The sequence below is a fragment of the Engystomops pustulosus genome, chromosome 10 (assembly GCF_040894005.1).
Source record: "Engystomops pustulosus chromosome 10, aEngPut4.maternal, whole genome shotgun sequence".
Taxonomy (NCBI): domain Eukaryota; kingdom Metazoa; phylum Chordata; class Amphibia; order Anura; family Leptodactylidae; genus Engystomops; species Engystomops pustulosus.
The window spans coordinates 57,438,577-57,457,684 of record NC_092420.1 but is presented as its reverse complement, the minus strand read 5'-3'; the positions used below and the strand labels follow the sequence as shown (position 1 = coordinate 57,457,684).

General features: G+C 42.8%; 1 long non-coding RNA gene across 1 annotated transcript; it reads left to right on the top strand.

The window, feature by feature from the left end:
- The first annotated feature begins 1,577 nt into the window (after nt 1-1,577).
- Nucleotides 1,578-8,723, top strand: LOC140104214 (uncharacterized). Its single transcript, XR_011850270.1, has 4 exons — nt 1,578-1,647; nt 2,323-2,366; nt 5,079-5,124; nt 8,652-8,723. It is a non-coding gene; the product is annotated as an uncharacterized lncRNA (long non-coding RNA).
- The last annotated feature ends 10,385 nt before the right edge of the window (nt 8,724-19,108 follow it).

Below are 19,108 nucleotides of genomic sequence, written 5' to 3'. Positions count from 1 at the left end.
AACAAAGTGGGAATGCTTTATGTAGATTTATAGGAATGAGGAAAGTATAATCATAGTTTGGATTTTGAAGGGGTTGAAAAACATGGCTGCTTTTTACTTAAACAGCACCTCTCTTCAACATGGGTTGTGTGTGGTATTGTAACTAAGCTCCATTCATTTCTATAAAGCTGTGCTGCAATACCAGCACAAACCATGGTCTGGTGTAGCACTTTTTTGGAAGAAAGCAGCCATGTTTTTTAACCTCTGAACAACCCCTTTAACAAGATTCGGCCATGAACCAAAGTTACTGCGTTACTAATGGCCCTGATCCTGCTGTCAGATCAGTCATATACAGTTAAAATTTGACTGCTGCCTGAAGGAGGTAAACTTTAGATTTCCTACTCAAGACATGCAGGTTTTGGCTTCTGAGATAAATCATTTGTCCAATGTTACCTCCACATCAAGCCTATATGTATAAAAATACATAAAACAACTTTCCTCTTGGCTGAACATGACTAAATGTGTGAGAAGTTGATAAGCATTTAAACACAATATAGTTGTCTTAAAGGGAACCTATCAGCAATTGACCTAAAAAACACTACCAGTAAGTAACCAAACAGCTGAACACCTTCTAGATTATGTCTATTTCATGGCCCAGTGCAGTGCCATTGTCCAGAAAATCAACTTTGAAGTGACATGTAATTGGGTTGTATAAAGTCAAGCTGGTGATTTTAACACTGAAGTCAAGCTTTTCTCACTTCAGAATGCCCACTTTACTGTAATAGATGGTCTAGAATCCAGACACATCACTAACCAGATCTCCCTCATGCTTAGGTGAGGAGAGCTTGACCTCAATGCTGAGCTCCATGGCTTTATACAACCAATCTATATCTCACTTCAAAGTTAATTTGTTGAATGCTGCCACCACACTGGGCCATGAAAGAAACATGGTCTGGAAGGTGTTAATCTGATTCACAACATACTGGTAATGGTTAATTAGGTCAATATCTGATGACAGGTTCCCTTTAAGGGGTTGGCCACTATCAGAAAATTATACCAGGGTAAGAACAAGATCATAATAGTACTTACCTAGTTAAGAACCCTCATAGTACTTACCCAGTTGAAGTTTTAATAAAGTTGCAAGGAATGGCAGGCAGGGGCGTAACTACAACGGTAGCAGCCATAGCAGCTGCTATGGGGCTGACAATGTCAAGGGGCCCCAGTATCTGATCTAACAATGGAGGATGTTCAACAACATATTATGCTGCATATTGTACAGCATAATATGTATATTACAGTACATAGCATGAATCAACTGCTCAGATAAGAAATGCTGGGGTAGAGGGACAGCAGAATGACAGAAATATGGATCTCTCATCCCTAATTCCTGCCATGTAATTCCCCAATGTGGTCAGCAGCTATTGAGACATACCTGTGTAAGTGTATGAATGTATATAGCAGTGCATAAATATGTGAGTATACTAAGGGGCTGTGGCAGCCCGATTCAAAAGTCAGCAAACTTTTTATGGCGGTCATGCCACTTTTAAGTCATTCTTCTGTTAGTCACTCGATTTATTTGCCTTTGTTTTTCTGCTATTAGGTTTCCTGCTATTTGTTATCGTTCACGCTGCTTTGCTTCCACCCCAAGCACAGATTTCATGCTCTCAGGTGAATATTTTGAACATTTGTCAACTTAACAAGTTCTAATTGTTTTCCTATCTTGAACACTATCAGGTAATAGAAACATTACCTGGAAGGCAATCAAGTGCATCAGTTCATTACAGTGGTTATACATCCATAATTACCATCTGAAGAGACATCCCTAATGACAACGCTTTCCTACTTCCTACATGTTGTGTTATGTGCTGTGCTGTAACAGCAGGCAGCGGATTTCTTTCTATAGAGAAGTATATGACTGCCGCTATCCCTAAAGGATGCAGATGATGCATTTCGATAATCTCATCCTTAACTATATATAATTGAACAAATGCTCTAATGAATTGTTAAGTCATTAAATGGCTTCTTTAATTTCAGAATGTTATCGCATTAAAGGAAACCTACCATGAGGAAGCTACCATCAGAAGTAGATCTACTTCTGATGGTAGATTCCTTATGGTAGGTTTCCTTTAAGCTATATTGAACTATAGGGGTTTGTGTAAATAAAGGGGACCTGACACCCAAGAAGAATTAGTATTTTTTTGTTTTTTATTAAACATTTGATTTTGTACTTTTTATTACTTCTACAGCAATGCCAGGAAACTTTGATAACGTTAACAGTGCTGTGTGCACTATATTCTACCTTTTCTCTATAACATGCAATGAAGCATAATTTTTTTCCCCCAGAAGTTCAGTCCTTCTCAAAATATGATTCAAGCCTTGCTAGACAGGTACGCCATAGCTGGAGGAGATGAGGGTGGGATTTTATATTGCTTCTTGTCTAGATCTTGGGGGTTTATGGTTGCTCAGTGATAAATACAGCCCTACATTGGGACTATTTTCAGGCAATGATCTACAAAAATAAATCAGCAAATTAGCTCAAACTGACCAAACCACACACTATATCAGGCTGCATGCACTTCCATTTCATCCATTTATAACACCTTAACATGAAAGAATACATATTGGGGCACATTTACTAAGGGCTTTGCACCAGTTTTCTGACAGACTTTGCACGTTCTTTTAGGTGCAAACTGCTTGCACAGGTATTTAACCCCTTAAGAACGCAGGGTTTTTTCGCTCATTTCTCACCTTCAAAAATCCATAACTTTTTCATTTTTACGTGTACAGACCTGTGTGAGGGCTTATTTTGTGTGTAACAAATTTTACTTTTCGGTAATGTTATTTATTTTAACATGCCGTGTACTGCGAAGCCGGGAAAAAAATTCCAAATGTGGAAAAATTTTTAAAAAAACGTCACGTTCTTGTGGGCTCAGTTTTTACGACTTTCACTCTTCGCTCCAAATAACATGCGTACTTTATTCTTTGGTTCGGTGCGATCGCGGTGATACCACATTTATACAGGTTTTATTGTGTTTTAATACATTTTCAAAAATTAAACGAATGTGTACAAAAAAAAATTACATTTCTGAAGCTAATAACTTTTTCATACTTTGGCGCACAAAGCTGTGTGAGGTGTAATTTTTTGCAAAATGAGCCGATGTTTGCATTGCTACCATTTTGAGGTCTGTGTGACATTTTGATAATTTTTTATTCCATTTTTTATGTGATGTAAAAAGGTGTAAAAGTCGCATTTCGGACATTTAGGCGCCATTTCCTGTCTCCGAGGTCACCGCCGGCCGTAACCCTTTTTTTTTTTTTGATAGATCGGGCATTTTGGGACGTGGTGATACCTAATGTGTCTGTGATTTTTACTGTTTATTATGTTTTATATCAGTTCTAGCAAAAGGGGGGTGATTTTTAATATTTTATTAATTTTTTTTATTTTTTAAACTTTTTTTTTTCTTTTTTTTTTCACGAATTCTTAGACCATCTAGGGTACATTAACCCTAGATGGTCAGATCGCTCCTACCATATACTACAATACTTCTGTATTGCAATATATGGCATTTTTGCAGCTCATTCATTACAATGAGCCACTGGCTCATTGTAACGAATCTGCAGAAGCCAGATAGCCTCGGAGGCGCGGCGATCGTAATAAAGAGGGCGGGGCCCGCGCGCCACCGTCTTTTAAATGCCGCCGGCGACTTTGCCGGCGGCAATGAAAGGGTTAGTCGCCGCGATTATTAGCTGTGGGGGTTTGCTGCAATATGCAACAACCCCCACCTTTGTATGAAGAGGACTCAGCCCGTGAGCCCTCTTCATACACTCCCTGTACCTCTGCGCCGTAGAGCTACGGCGCAGAGCGTTAAGGGGTTAACAAGTGTCTGCCCCGCTATTGTCTCGCATGTGACCCTTTTGTGGCACTTTTGTGGCATAGCCACCATGTGACACAAACTTAGTCGGACCATGCGCCAGATTTAACTTGCAAAGTCTGTAGCACGCCCTATGTTAAAGGTGCACCACAAAAAAGTTAGTGAACTCTGTCGGGCCAGTGCAGGGAAGCACCAGATTCATAAATCCTGGCGAACGTTCTTACTGAATTGGTCGCACCTAGCATACACGGACAGACAACTTTTAGTGCAGTTTCCCACATTCTTAGTAAATGTGCCCTATTATATGAAAAACAATATATACATGCATCCATAAAGGTATATACAGAACACATTGTCACGGGTGTCCCCGTGATCCATGTCACGGCTCGTGGGCACACCTGCACTCCTCGCTGTGGCGCCATGTCTCCCCCATCCACGGACTTACCTATCCTGGCTCCTGGCTGCGCTCCAGGTCCTGGTGTGCAGGCCGCATGCCTCCTGTCTTCCAGGCCGAGCGCTCCCGCTGACTTCTCAGAATTTAAATGGCCAGCCTCCTTCCCATTGGCGTTAGTCACTTCCGGGTTTGCTATATAACCCGGCGGCTCCCTTCACTCCCTGTCGGATCTTTAAGTCTTCCCACTGAAGTGAAAGCCTCCTGTGTGTATCCCGAGGTCCCGTTCCTGTGTGTATCCTGAGGTTCCGTGTCCGGAGGTCCGTGTCCGGTGGTCCGAGTCCTGTGGTCCATTCCCGTGCTCCTGTCGTGCCTTCCAGGGTTCCTGCCCAGTGGTGTCTTCAGACCATACCAGCGTTACCAGTGTTCCTCTGCGTTCCTGCTGTCATCTAAGGTTGTGACTGTTTCCTGCATTTCCTGCCGTACTACCTTGGTTGCCACCGCCGGTCTCATACCAACCCCCGCGGTGGTCCAGAGGGTCCACAGACTCTTCTGAAAGAGACTCTCAGACGGTACGTCCCTCACGAACTGTGACACACATACGTATAATCAGAGGGGAACTATAGTGTTAGTGATTTCATATAACATATGGAAATAAACAACCTGATTCATAGACATGTTTCTTAGAAGAAACAACAAGCAATGTACATGGTGCTTTTGAAAAGAAAAAACATTTTGTAATCTAGTGCTGGAGAAGTAAAGAGTAACAAAGACAAATTGAAAAACAAGTGCGGATCGACTTTAATTAGTAAATTGGCAATTTTCTTTTAATCTAGCCTCGCCATTTTCCAGTTATGCTAAACAACCTCAGCCCTCTGTTATGTAAGTTACCTTTATTTCTCTACATCAATTAACCTTTATTCGTAACCTTTGATAGTCATATGTGACTTTGTGACATTTCTTTGTTCGTGGAGAAACTATAAATGAATATAAGTGGAGAATATAAAGGAGATCCATCGCTGAACAACCTGATTCATTAGAAGAAGACAAGTAATGAGAAAACAAAGCATTTACAATTTGTTCTATTCTTCATTCCATCTAAATAAGTCAACGGAGGTAGTGGAACAAACCATTCTCTGGGCCACTGCTGTGACAGTGACAAATAGTACTTTATTAAGTGATGGATTCTAGATGAGAAAGCTGAATTACGTAACGACAATCAATCGATTCCTATTAACCCAATCCTAGGCATCGACTGTCTACGGTACTGGAAGCTGCATTCAGTTCAGTGTGACACTGTAGTATGGATGATTGAAGAGGCAGGGATCCTATCTTTTTTAATATGTGATCTTAGGGTGATTTCTTTACTATTGAATATCAATGTGTATTATGCATGCGTATGTTGTATTAGACTCCTCAATTTTAGTGGGTGCTCTGTAATATTGAGCCTGTTTTTGACTGTAAAAAGACATCCAAATTTCCCAAACTGTCTTAGAATTGTTTAGCTTTGTAATATTGTATCTCAAAGTGATATCACATCTGTGTCAACCCTTCAATCACATGTGTCATAGTTCTGAATTCTAAGCTCTGTCTTCTTCTGCTTGCAACCTATGAAAAACATTTATTATTTATTATTGAATTGACTTAACATGCCATATTGTTTTAAGGGTATTCTGCATATAAATTTAAAAAACCTTGGTTTCCTCAGCCAAATTGCTTACTAAAAGGGCTGATGCAGGTGATCTTGAGTTGTTTCTTAATATTATTTTTTATACCCCAGATACATTTGTAATAGCAAATAAATCACCTTCTTGCGCATTTCTAGCTAAAGGACCTCAATAAGGAACCAAACGATTAGCTCTTTGATTTGGCATTTTCCTTAAATCTAGAGGGTCATGCTATTCTTAAGGGGGCAGAGGGGTTTTACCAATCTTGCTCTTTTTTAAAGATTTCTTTTGGCAGCTGAGAAATGACTCCATTAAATATATTGATTTCTATAAATGCAAAGACACTTGTCACCAGTAGATAGATGTGCTCCTCTGAAGTCACTACTGTTTATTCCGGGTGTCTCCTGTGTGACCATCAGTTCACTCAGGAGACAACCAGAATAAAGATAATTGCAAGATAGAATTAAAAATTCTGACTCACTGGATTCTTGTGTAAAGCATTTTTATGTGGAGAGGCAGCAATGCCGTATTTCATTTATTGTTCACTTGCTATCGGGACAGGAAAAAAATAGTAAAAGTCTTTACATTTCCTAAGATCCATACTTAAAGGTTGTACAAACTAATAAAATTATAGAATATTTACTGCTCTGTTATAGCTTTAAGGCACTCCCTTCAGTTCTAAATGTTGGCTGACACATTTCAAGCATCAAGTGATCTTAGTCACAACCAGAAACTTGCTACGACTAAGAGCACTTGATGTTTTAAAGTTGTTTAAATAAAGCAAGAGGTTTTAGCACAGTGCTGGCAGACAACTTTCTCAATTGGAGTTTCAACGCTGCCGTCCAGAAAGATTCTACCGCCTGTTGCATAATAAAACATGGACAGACACATGGAAATAGTTTGACACATGGAGATGGGTGTCACAGACAGTCTTGATGTACAGCATGTTGGATAGATTGGGAGAACAAACTAATAACAAGGAGATTTCACTGGTAAAGAATAGAATGGGCTATAATTCATTGCCCTGAACAACCATGAGGTGACTGAACTTAGAGGTGTAACCATCATGCTTTAAAGGGAACCTACCACCACAAATCTACCTATAAAGGTAGATCGGGTGGTAGGTGGATCAATAGGACGTGAGGATAGCCCTTTTAAGGACTAATCCTCACGTCCTCGCACTTTTTTGGAAACTTTTATTCGGCACATATGTAAAATTTTTTATGCGGCTACTGGGGCGTGGATAGTAACAGACTATCCTGCTGTCTGCGCATGCGCAGAACATCAGGCCCGCACCTGTGCAGCTCCGGCTTCGGAGCAGTGACCGCGCAGGCGCGGGCCTGCTGTTCTGCGCATGCGCAGACGGCATGATCGTCGGACGATTGTAATTAGGAGGAGAAAAGAGGCTACTGGGGCGTGGAGTAGCCGCCTCGTGTAACCTCAGATGCGGCTACTCCACGCCCCAGTAGCCGCATAAAAAAATTTACATATGTGCCGAATAAAAGTTTTCAAAAAAGTGCGAGGACGTGAGGATTAGTCCTTAAAAGGGCTATCCTCACGTCCTATTGATCCACCTACCACCCGTTCTACCTTTATAGGTAGATTTGTGGTGGTAGGTTCCCTTTAAGTAAATTACGGTGGATGATAACTCTGACAAGATCTCATGGACTCCTTATTCCATCTGGATCACCAACTGATGCTATTATCTAATGAGAGACCAGCTCGTTAGCTGTTCCTCCCATTCATTTTTTTTCACCACTGTAACTGAGCCAACTTCTTGGCATCAACTCTCCGACCCTAATAATTTTATGTATGTTTTAGTTATTTTTATATTTCACTTACATGTTTTAGAATTGGTGGGTATTTTGTTGGCTCTTAGACCAATTTCCACCTAACTATTTATGGAGGGAGAGTTATTATCAGAGGAACTTTTAAAATCCTTTTTCATAAATCTATTACATTTATGTTCAGAAACTTGGGCCTTTAATGCCATTTATAAGGCTTTTGTTATCTTCTATGAAAAGTATTAAACTTTTCATGATTGTCTAAAAACTAATTTAGATTTTGGTATTTGTAGGAGTATTATATATAATATGGAAATAGCAAAGGGCCTCAAGGCCTCTTGCAGTCCCAAGCAGCCCAGCACCCTGGAAGGAAGCTACAATGATAATCCAAACTTCTCCTTCTTTCTACTGTATAGGTGTCCTCAGGTGCCTATATGATTTAAACCTGTGACAGAGCAGGGAGTAATAATATGTGGGTTCTGGCTGTAGTTTGGGCACTCAGTGTCTAGAAGGTTTGCCATCACTGGGACAGAAGGTAACAAGCTGTTTGGTGAAGGCATTGAGAGGGTCACTGCTGGAACTCTCCACAAGAATGGGACACCCGTCAATCTGGAGAAACGAGATCCAGTTCTCACTTATGGATGGCGCAGTGGCAGGTCGGGCATGCATCCGGCAGCTCCATTCAATTCTATATTAGTCAACTGAATGTTGAAAATTCATGAGCACAGTGCTCAGGACTCCTGTTCACTATCTACATCTTACTGCTCTACCTAACACTCCACCCATTAGTGATAATAGAACCCTTTTCCTCTGGATTGCTGGGGCACAATTATAACCGGCAGGGGTCTCAGCAGTCAGACGCTTACCCTCCTGTGTATAGAGTTTCAGAAATACATTGAGTTTTATATGTGGGTTGTGTGAAGAAAGTATCTGATTTTGCCTTTTTGTCTCATTCCAGGAGCCCAGAAAAGTACCGGTTATGATAGTATATTATATTTTATAAAATCTCAGTGGTGCAGATATTCAAACAATAAAATAAAGTAAAATGCAACATAAAGCGAATTACAATATGATCGTGAAATGACTTCCTTACATATTTTTCTCAAGTAAAAAAATAATACAGCTGCTGGCTTTCCAATGCGAGTAGTAAAATGTCCAATTTTAAGATTTATCAAACGCCATGAATAAGAGACAGGACATTATCAGAACAAATGAACACTTTCAGAAGCTAAGCTCCTCTTGATGCTGCTGCAAACTGCATAACAGCATCATCTAATGGAGTAGTAAATTTGGTGAACTTTTTCTTTCAAGTACATTATGCACAGAGCTTGTAATAGAAATGTCTACTGGGTTATTGGAAGGATGTAGATCTATTAAGCCGTGCTATCTCCTAAATTTAGTGCAAGCGTTTAACCCTGCTCTTCTTCCTGGCACCTCTAAATTACATCTAAACCAGCTTTCAGAGCCCGTGTGAAACAGACAGGCAACACAGCGTCATTTTATTGCTTAGTTGAGTGCATAATAAATCAGCCACAGGGGGATTCTGATTAGCATGGTACAAAATACAGAGAGATTGGTGTGAGGATCGGGGAATTAAACAGCCTCTTTCATAGAACTGCTTGATTTAACTTGTTCAAACTACTATCATCTCTGTATCAACCTTAGATGTACAGGACTTTTAATGTGCAGTTATGATAGGACCAGGTCATTTAGAGTCTTAAAGGGAGTTTAAAATCACCCACAAGTAAAGTCGTCATTGCTTAGGGGACTTTATAAGCCCTGAAGAAATACCTTCTCTGTTTCTCAGTTATTTAATAGAATATTATGTTTTTATCTTTATGCAAAATAGCCTTTCAGTGCACAAGGGGCATGGCTAAGCTTCCCGGTGCAGCCATTTTTAAAAATCTATTTGCTCCAGTGATACCCAGCACGATCCCTAGTACGCTGATTCCGAGCACATTCGGCATATTACATATAAATAAGACATAGAAAGAGGAAAAGCGATGCTCCCCCAGGCATGGACTTGTCCACAATGCACCAAAAAGCCTAGTTCTAGTTGCCAAAGAAACCAATAAGCGCTTAGCTTTAATTTTATAAACAGCTGTGGAAAAATGAAAGCTGAGCACTGATTGGTTGCCATGAGCAATTAAAACAGTTCTCCTCTCAAATACTTCTGATAAATCTCCGCCATTTTCTCTAAAATAATAGAGGACTAAGAATAGAAAACCAAATGGCTATTCACAGTTGTAGCAGAGGAGGGCTATGAACTTTTCTTACTTTTGGTCTATCCCATCTTTATGCCATCTTCTTAAAGACAAAAATCAGATAAAGGTCAAATTTAAAGGGGAAATCCATCACCCATTTAAAGATAGGAGAAAGCAGAATTGAAAGTGCAGACTTTCAAAAGCAAAACTTAAATTCCCTGATTATTTGCAAGTTCCAGGAACATTTTTGAATTCTGGCGCATGTCATTTATGTAGGGGTACTGGGGCTGTACCGCTGTAACCTGAAGAGGAGGAGTAGGTGACCCCCTCCATAGAGAACAGGCACGCACGGATGCACACACGGGGAAAGATACAGCATGCTCTATCTTTTCCCCCTGTACCGCCACTGGACCTCCATTGTTATCTAAGGGGACGTATATGCCCCTGCAAATTTGCGGCCACAGATACGTCAACATAGACAGGCATCTGAATGATCTGAAGTCTGGCATGGGTCCTGGGCTGTACTAATATTATAGCCCCTACAAGTCTAAAATTTTCTTGCTACATATGGTAATAGAATCAATCTTCTTGGGGAATGGAGAATGCATCCTTCCTGGCTACTCTCAATCTGTGGTTTCAAGACCTTTGGAGGACCTTCTAAGTTCCTGAAAGGGCTTTTGTGTAAATGTGCATTGAGAGCAGGAGCAGATGGTGAAAATCCTTTTGAGTATAACATTTGGTGGGTGGTTTAGGTGGTTTTGGAGAGTTATGATGAGATGATTATATTTGAATAAATGTAGATATCTTTTGCTCTAGAATAAATGTGGGTTTTTGTTCTTTGAACATATAAGGCACTCCCTAAAAACAAGACACCGCCAGACCAAAAAATAACATAAGATACTGTCAGAGAAACACATTGGCCCAAATATATCAAAACTAGTGCAGTCTGTAGTATGTGCAGCCTGTGGAGCCCCCTTTACTGCTGGGAAAGTGGGCACCATTTTTTATTTTTGGTGCATTTTATTCATGCTGCAGAATTGTGCCGCAGACAGAATTGAAGCACACATCAGTGATAAATGTGTCGAAACTCAGACTAAACAGTAACACACCCCTTTTGGTGCAAATTTTTCTGTCTTGTTGGGCACACTGTAGCCATGACACAAAACTATGGCAAATTTATAAATATGTATTTATAAATACATGTGCAAGCGGGGGTGTGGCTAATTGCCATGAGGAGAGGAAGCACGGCTGTAGAGCTCCAGTGGTAGCCAAGATTATGGTGCACATTTACTTATTCTTCCATGCGCGTTTCTCAAAGTGTGTTTTACCCGATGAGAATGTACAGCTGCCGCGATTCACTTAGATCGTGGGCCCGATTTCCTGCATGTGTCGCTCCTCGCTCAGGTCTGTCGGAGTTCACCATCTTCTTCCCGGTGCATGTAAGTCCTTGGCTTGTGACACAATTTTAAAGTTAAATCCTGCAGTTTTCCCAAATTTGTTCGACGGACTGACCCCTGATTTGTGTTGCATGAAAGCTGGCGTGATTGCGCCAAAATCCAATCACTTATTGCCATAGCTCTTTCTTTTTCTTATATAGCCGAATACCCAGGTTAATTGACATCTAAGTACCACCTCTGGGTAAGGGGCGCATTTGCACTTAATTCCACTTTGCATAATGGTTAATAACAATAATGACAGACCAGGAGAAACCCCAAGCACCCTTAAAACTCTAAAAGGGCAACCTGATATACAGAAGATGTAGAAGTAAAGAAATAACCTCTCGCCGGCAGAATTCCAAAATCTCTGCTAGAGGCTTCTAAAAGGGCAGAGCACTCAGACTTAGACAGTAAGTCATTCCTTAAATAAGGCTCTTTCCCAAGCCATGCACACAGTGATGGCAGAGCTTACTATGAATGTTGGAGAAACTATGAATGTTGGAGGGAGAGTAGATTGGAAGCAACATGTTCAGAACTGTCAGCTTTTTCAAATGCTCTGGCCGATCATTCAGTACAGCATCAAGAGTATATTAATAATGCTCCACACTCGTGGAAGACCAGTAGAACAGAAGCAGACGGAAAAATAGAAAAATATAAGCAAAAAAGTGTTCCAGTGGCTGTGGACTTGTTGTCAACTTTATAGGGGGTCGACACAGCTGCTAAAATTGTGATAGAAAGGATCCACAGGGCCTTTCGACCACCACCTAAACCACAGGACCCCCAGGGATGTTGTATGTGCAAAGCTTAGAGTTCCTATACACCAATGATCTCACAAACTGCAATCATTGCTGGAGGTGCTTGACAGAGATGGGCACACACACTCATATCTGTTGGTCATATCCCCTGTTGCCCTTCTACTGGAAACAGGTGGAAAGTTGCATCAGGGTGGTCACAAACACAGCTATAACATGGACAGAAGATATTGTAGTGTTGGCCAGACCCAGTTCCTCCTTCACTCCCAACAAAGCGAACCTTACAATCCACTTGGTAGCAGCCACCAAATCTTTGAACCCTCAGTTGTGCCTATCTCAAGATCCTCTGGCCATTACAAGATGGATAACTAAAGTAAATGAAATCTGTTGCTTGGAGGAACTACTTAGTAAGATCTGCAGGAAAAACACCTCCTTTATCAAACTATGGACTTCTCGGCTGCAATACAAGACTCACTTAGAAGGCTCTACTCCGGAGTGAGTCGGCTCTTTAGAGCAGTCGATATAACTTTTCTTTTAACATGCTCCCATTTTGACCATCCTGCTTCCCCCCTGTCCTATCTGCACCCGCAATCCCTCCACTCTTCCCCCCCAGTTTATATTATACTTAATTAAACAAATTTTACATTTGTTTATTGTGAATATACCAAAATGGTGACATTTAGGGAGGAGTGACACCGTACATGGTTTTTCACCCCAGGTATTGCATCCCCTTGATATTATATATTAAGACTGTTCTCTGCTATATTGTACGGATGTTTTGTTATGATGAAAATCGTGTATTATTACTCATCTGAATGTATATAAAAAAAAAAATTCTGAATTAAAAAAAAAAACATGTGTAAGCATTTTGCACACTCTTTTCAGTGCAAAGTCAGACATACAACTTGCACAAACACTTCAGTAAATGTGGGCCAAACTTAATGCATAGCCATGCATGGATGCTTTAAAGGACATCTACCACCAGGGTGAAGGACTTTATGCAAATGAGCATGAGTGGCTCCAAGCTCCATTAACACTTACGGAGCCTGGAGCCCCTCAGGCTCATTTGCATGTGATCCTTCATCCGGGATTAAGATTAAATGGTTATTTAGAAGTACATGTTGTTCATTGTATAATAAATGGTTATGCAGTTTTAAAGAATTCTGCTTGCTGCAAGTGAATAACAGCTTGTTTACGGCTCAACATTTCACATCTTTAAATGGACTCATGCTGGTGAGTTGTTTCACAGAAAACTGGAGGTGTTTAAATGCAGCCAAGGAGAAGGATTGTTTTTTTCTCAGAAAATTCTGCCAATTCCACTGTCACTTAAAGGTGAAAGCTGACATACTGCTCCAGAATGTGTTAACCTTGATTCATTCTATGTAGCCATTTGTACTTCACGGACCACCTGTTTGTAGGGTTTTCTGTTCAGTACAAAGTCAACCTATTTAATAGGTGATTTACTCGTAGTAGACAATCCCATTAGATGCAGTGAGTGGAATGTCTCAGAGTCAGATGGAAGGGAAAGACTCTGTATACCTCTATATAGCAGCATTGGAGCCTGCCATCAGGCACATACACTCAGGGTGATCACAGTACATCTAATATAGGCTGGTGACAAATATATAGTGGTCAGACAGAGGCCAAAGCTTGACTTGTCTATAGGGTCCAATGAAAATATTAACATTAAGTTGGGAGGTAACCACTACACCTAACGTGAATGGCCATCTATTGTAAACGTTTTATATAAATAGGTAGACATGAGTAAAAGTGTCATAAAAGTAACTTATATATCCAGATCTTGATAAACCCTTAACCCTGTAATGCATACTATAGAATGCTGATGTGATGTTAGTGAAGGAGGCAAAAAAAGAGATCTGACCCCTTTCCTAGGTCTCCTCACACCTGCTTTTCGAAAAAGATGCAAATTTTTTTTCAATCCACATTGGCGTTGATAATTACATATTTTTTGTAAAACCAGAGCACTTTTTTGGCAGACAAAGCAAAGTTTATGGCCACACTAAAACCTATCTGTATTCGTTCTTTGTATATACTTCTTGATTTATGCACATTTTTTAGGTCCATTTTAGTGATATTTTTCTTGTAAATGTAAAATGCATACAATGTATGTAGATTTTACCATTAAAAAAACTGTGAAGAAATTGTGTGAAAGAAACCTTTGGGCTGTTTTTTCAATGGACGGCTACACATAAAATACATGCTACAAGGATATAACACATTCATGTAAATATGTTAGATAACAACCCAGAATCAGCTCAGTCATGTGAGAGATATCTTTCAATATACTCTCCACTGAAGCATCAGAAGAATTCAAGGGTCTTAGCTGCTCCTTTTTACTGTCTATATATATGGTGTTGTATAAGGCCACTGATATTTATAGTGGATATTGGGATATTGCAGCTATGTTGGATTAGGAAGACTCGTTTTTTGTATACCCTTGCCTCAACCCCCAGAGGGTTTTCTAGGTTTCCTAGCACATCATATATCATCTGTGGTCTTTGAGAACCATATAACTTAGCCCGGATTCTTCTTATTGTGGTTGTATCTATAATAGAGATGAGAGAGCATACTCGTCCGAGCTTGATGCTTGTTCGAGCATTAGCATACTTGCAACTGCCCGTTGATCAGACGAGTATTTCGCCAGCTCGATAAAATGGCATCTCCCGGCGTTTAGATTTTTGGCGGCCAGAAACAGAGCCGATCACAAGCCAGGAGACTCTGGAGTTCACCCAGCATCACGTGGTACACTTACATGTCGATAGCAGTGGTTGGCTGGCCTGATCAGGTGACCCTGAAATAGATTAGCCCCTGCCCGCGCTGCTCGGATCATTCTCTGTCTGAATGCCGTTAGGGATAGAGCTGCTGCTGGTCAGAAATAGCGTTAGGGTGTTCTAGTAGATTACTGTTAGGCAGGAGTGATTCTCCAAGAACTCAACAGCCGTTGTTAGGGCTATATTAGCGTTTTTCTAAAGTTAAAGTGACAGTCACAGCACAAAATCCTTTTGTGTGCTGTCAGTCTTGGTTAGAAACTAGCCATAGCAATCATCTTCTGAGGTTGCTGTCTGATTTCTCCTGCACTTTTTGTTCTATAAAACAAAAAAAAAAAAAGAGAATTACCAAAAAAATTTTGGTTATATTCTCTTTTCTCTATAAAAGAGACTTTAATTTGGGAAATGTTCAACCCGAGGGCTAAGGGTAGAGGACGAGGGCGTGGGCATCCAATTACTGCAGGGGTCAGAGGCCGTGGTCCTGGGCGGGGTGAGACACTACCTGCTGATGAGGGAGCAGGGGAACGCCGCAGAGCTACACTCCCTAGCTTCAAGACTCAACTTACTGGGACTCGTGGTAGAGCACTGTTGAGGCCACAACAGTGCGAACAGGTGATGTCGTGGATTGCGGACAATGCTTCAAGCTATTTGTCCACCAGTCAGTATTCCACGCAGTCCACCCATGTTACCCAAGTGAGCACTCCTCCAGCTCCTCCACCTCAACCTCCTTCCCCCCAGTCTGCCCCCTCCCTGGAAAATTTGGAATTTGATCCGGCATACTCTGAGGAACTGTTTTCTGGACCCTTCACACAAACCACTTCTCAGGTTGCTGCTGAGCTCTTTCCCGATGCCCAGGTTTTCCAAAGGTCGCAGTCTGTGGGTGATGATGACATTGTTGACGTGGTGGAAGAAGTGTGTAAAGAGGTGTCGGAGGATGAGGAGACACGGTTGTCAGACAGTGGTGAAGTTGTTGTCAGGGCAGGAAGTCCAAGGGGGGAGCAGACTGAGGGATCGGAGGATGATGAGGTGACAGACCCAAGCTGGGTTGGTAGGCCAGGTGAAGACAGTGCTTCTGAGACGGAGGCGAGTCCTATACCAGAACAGGTTGGAAGAGGCAGTGGAGGGGACATACGCAGAGGCAGGGCTTGAGCTGGTGCATCAGCGCCAAATGTTTCACGTAGTGAAGCTCCCGTGGCGAGGGCTAGATTTTCTGAAATCTGGAGGTTCTTTAAAGAAACAGCGGATGACCGACAGACTGTGGTGTGCAACCTGTGCCACACCAGGATCAGCAGGGGTTCCACCACTACTAGCTTAACCATCACCAGTATGCGCAGGCATATGAGTGCTAAACACCCCACTCATTGGAACCAAGGCTGTTCACCTTCAGGCAGGCCCACCACTGCTCCTTCCCCTGTGTCATTTGCTGCCTCTGCTAGTCAGTCCCCTGCCCAGGACCCTGGCACAAACACCTCCCACTCGAAAACCACACCTTCGCCTCCACAGCATCCACCAATGTCTCCATACGCAGTGTTCAGCTGTCTATACCCCAGACGCTGGAGCGCAAGAGGAAGTACAGTTCCACCCACATGCCCAAGCCCTCAACGTCCACATCTCCAAATTACTGAGCCTGGAGATGCTGCCCTATAGGCTGGTAGAGACCGAGGTCTTTCGCAACCTCATGGCGTCGGCCGCCTCTCGGTATTCAGTCCCCAGCCGCCACTACTTTACCCGATGTGCCGTCCCAGCCCTGCACCAGCACGTGTCATCAACATCATCCGTGCCCTGACCAACGCCGTTCCTCTCAAGGTCCACCTAACCACGGACACATGGATGATTGCTGCTGGGCAGGGCCACTATATATTGCAGATGGCACATTGGGTTAACTTGTTGGAGGCTGGGACCGAGTCTGACCCTGGGGCCTCTCATATACTGCCGACGCCTAGGATTGCGGGGCCTACCTCGGTCACGGTTTGTCGGGCCTACTATGCCGCCTCCTACTCCCACCCCTCCTACACCTACTCCTCCGAATGACCACCCGTGGTCATGGCGCCATCAGTCGGTAGCTGTAGGCGCAGCAGTGCCGTCGCTAAGCGACAGTAGGCGTTTCTCAAACTGCAGAGCCTAGGCGATAAAAGGCACACCACCTAAGAGCTATTACAGGACATCACGGCGCAGTCTGATCTGTGGCTGGCACCGCTGAACCTGAAGTCAGGCATGGTTGTGTGTGACAACCGCCGTAACCTGGTGGCAGCTCAGCAACTCGGCAGATGTGTTAAATCTGATAGTTCAGCGGTTCCTCAAGACATACCCCAATCTGTCTGGTTTGCTCACAAAGGTGCGCCGCATCTGTGCGTATTTCAGAAAGTCGACCACAGATGCTGCCACTCTCGGGGCAGCGCAGAGCCACCTCCAACTGCCTGCTCAACGACTGTTGTGTGACGTGCCCACGAGGTGGAATTCAACATAAACCATGTTATCCAGAGTTTATCAGCAGTGCAGAGTGATTGTAGACTGCCAGATGTCAACTTCTACCAGAACTGGTAGTCAGGTCAGTCAGCTTCCTCAAGTGAGGAGTGGACGTGGATGTCTGATATCTGTCAGGTGCTGAGTAACTTTGAGGAGTCAACACAGATGATCAGTGGCGATGCCACCATCATCAGCCTCACCATCCCGCTGCTTTGCCTGTTGAAAAACTTTTTGGTCAGCATGAAGTCGGAAGCTTTGCGCTCGTCACAAGAGACGGGGAAGAGGATTCCCTTGTTGATAGCCAGAGTACCCTCTGGTTTGTTTCTCAGCGCGTATCGGAGGAGTTGGAGGAGTTGGAGGAGGCTGAGGAGGAAGAGGAGGAGAATGTCAGTGAGACAGAAGAGGGGACCATTGCTCAGTCCTTAAATGTTCAGCGTGTATGGGCAGAAGAAGAGGAGTTGGAGGAGGAGGAAATGGAGAGTCAGGCCAGTGAGGGGAGTGAATTGTTTCACGTTGGGACCCTGGCGCATATGGCAGATTTCATACTAGGCTTCCTATCCCGTGACCCTGGCGTTCAAATAATTTTTTTCCAGCACTGATTACTGGGTATTCACTCTCCTGGACCCACGGTACAAGCAAAATCTTTCCACTCTCATCCCTGGAGAGGAAAGGAGTGTGACAGTGCATGAATACCAGCAGGCGCTGGTGCACAAGCTGAAACATTCTTTCCCATCTGACAGGGCCAGCGGCAGAGGGCATACTTATGCGGGACAAGTAGCGAGGGAGAGTAGGCGAGCAGGCAGCTTGTCCAACACTGGTAGGGGTACACTTTACAAGGCCTTTGACAGTTTTATGTCACCCCAGCAAGACAATGTCACCTGTCCCCAGTCTCGGCAGAGTAGGGCTGATCTTTACAGAAAGATGGTGAGGGAGTACGTAGCTGACCATACCATTGTCCTAAATGATCACACAGCTCCCTACAACTACTGGGTTTCAAAGCTGGACATCTGGCCCGAACTGCCGCCGCACGCCTTGGAGGTTCTTGCCTGCCCTTCCGTTAGCGTGTTGTGAGAGCAGAATTTAAGTGCAGCTGGTGGCATCGTCACCGATAAGCATACACACCTGTCGACTGACAGTGCTGACAGGCTGACACTTATCAAGATGTATCAATTATGGATTTCTCATGATTTCCATTCTCCACCAGGTGAAAGCAGCTCAAACTGAATAATTCTCATGTATGCACTCCTCCTCATCATTCTCCTCCTCTTTGTACACTAAAGCAGAGGCAACTGGCTATTTTTTGCCAGGGCCAACTGGCTCTAGCTATAGTACTCTATGTATTTAATTTTTCTGCAGGGCCACCTACCCGGTCCTCTGTTTTAAAAAATGTTTGGGAGTGCCACATACAGGTACTCTATCTATTTAATTTTTCTGGGGGGCCACCTACCCGATTCTCTGTTTTAAATAATTTTTGGGAGTGCCACATACAGGTACTCTATGTATTTAATTTTTTTGGAGGGCCACCTACCCGGTCCTCTGTTTTAAATAATTTTTGGGAGTGCCACATACAGGTACCCTATCTATTTAATTTTTCTGGAGGGCCACCTACCTGGTCCTCTGTTTTGAAAACTTTTTTGGACTGCCACATACAGGCACTATCCAAATTTAATTGTCTCCATAACAGCCTCACTCGGTTACTCTGTCATCGCCATGCTGTTGCCCATAATTTTGTCATAATGGTGCGATTAGGCAGCCTCAGAGGCATCCA